At 33.2% G+C, this 1465-nt stretch overlaps 1 non-coding gene across 1 annotated transcript; it reads right to left on the bottom strand.

Moving 5' to 3' along the window:
- Positions 1–351: 351 nt before the first annotated feature.
- On the bottom strand, positions 352–458 carry LOC122723588. Its single transcript, XR_006350575.1, has one exon. It is a non-coding gene; the product is annotated as a small nucleolar RNA R71 (small nucleolar RNA).
- Positions 459–1465: the final 1007 nt, after the last annotated feature.

Raw genomic sequence — 1465 nt, 5'->3', positions numbered from 1 at the left:
GACCTTGTTTATCCTAGCTTTGGTGATTTTCGGCCTAGTGTAGTGAGACCGAGGGTTGATGCAAACAATTTTGAGTTGAAGCCGTCTTTGATTCAAATGGTGCAACAATCTCAGTTTAGTGGGCAACCTACTAAGAACCCATATCTACACTTGAGCAATTTCATGGAAATAAGTAATATGATCAAGCTTAATGGAGTTTCTAAAGGTGCAATCAGATTGAGACTTTTTCCATTTTCATTGAGAGATAGAGTTAGAGAGTGACTCAATGCTTTGCTATCTGGATCTATTACCGCTTGAGAGCAATTGTCACAAGTTTTTATTGAGCAGTATATACCTCCTGGCAAGACAGTTAAGTTGAGAATTGAGCTTACTTCTTTCACACAAAGGGAAGATGAGTCTTTACATGAAGCTTGGGAGCAATACAAGGAACTTCAAAGGAAGTGTCCTCACCATGGTATACCAAAGTGGATATAGTATAACACTTTTATAATGTCGTTTCTCCAATTTTGAGAAGTGCAATTGATGTAGCTGCAGGAGGTGATTTAATGGAAAAAACTGAAGATGATGCTTATGCTTGCTTGGACAAAACAGTTTACAACAACTACCATTGTAATGGTGAAAGGGCCAATGTGAAGAGTGAGGCTAAGAAACCGACTGGGATGTTTGAGATTGATGCCATGTGAATGATCAATGCGAAGTTTAATGCCTTAGTTAAAAGGATAGATAAGATGACCATGGGAATGAAAGCTAAGAATGTAAATGTTGTGAATGACATGAGCTATGGAGCAAGTTTTGTGTATGACAATCAAAGTTGGGGACAAGATTTTTTAGCTGAGCAAGTGAATTATCTTGGTCTGAACAACCGAAGCAAAATCAGAATTTTCAGCAGCAATTTCTTCTTCCACAACAATACTTTTCTCCACCATAAAATAGGAGACTGCCTGAGTTCCAAGTTGGAAGAAATTAAGATATGAATTTTTAACAATCTCAACCTATTTGTGAGCAAAAGACTTTTATGGAATCAATGATGGAGAAGTTTCTACTCCAACGACAACAACAAGAGGAGGAATTTATCAAGCATCTCACATCCAAGATGGAGCATATGATAAGAGTAAAATACTCTTTATTATACCAGTAGAATGGGAACAAAAAATTATCAAAGTAACAGCTAGAAAATTGACAGTAAGATGCACTAATTTGTAACAAAGTTTATTTTGAAATCCATGAATAATTTGAGAAAAGTTTTTCATTTAATTTTAAATTTATTAATTTTTTTATTTATGCTAAATTTCAAAAATGAATTCATCTATTTAAAAAAAAGTTTCAGTAGTGTATATTGAACATTTTCAAGATTTCAAATAAATAATTCAAGTTCTACTATTATAAAAATCATTCTAAAGTAATGGCAGTAAATTATTACTTTATATATTTTAATTATAGCTGTAAATCAATATCAACAGTTAAT

This window comes from Manihot esculenta, chromosome 4 (genome assembly GCF_001659605.2).
Source record: "Manihot esculenta cultivar AM560-2 chromosome 4, M.esculenta_v8, whole genome shotgun sequence".
Classification (NCBI taxonomy): Eukaryota; Viridiplantae; Streptophyta; class Magnoliopsida; order Malpighiales; family Euphorbiaceae; genus Manihot; species Manihot esculenta.
Note: the sequence above shows the minus strand (reverse complement) of the source record. Positions and strands in the feature narration are given on the sequence as shown.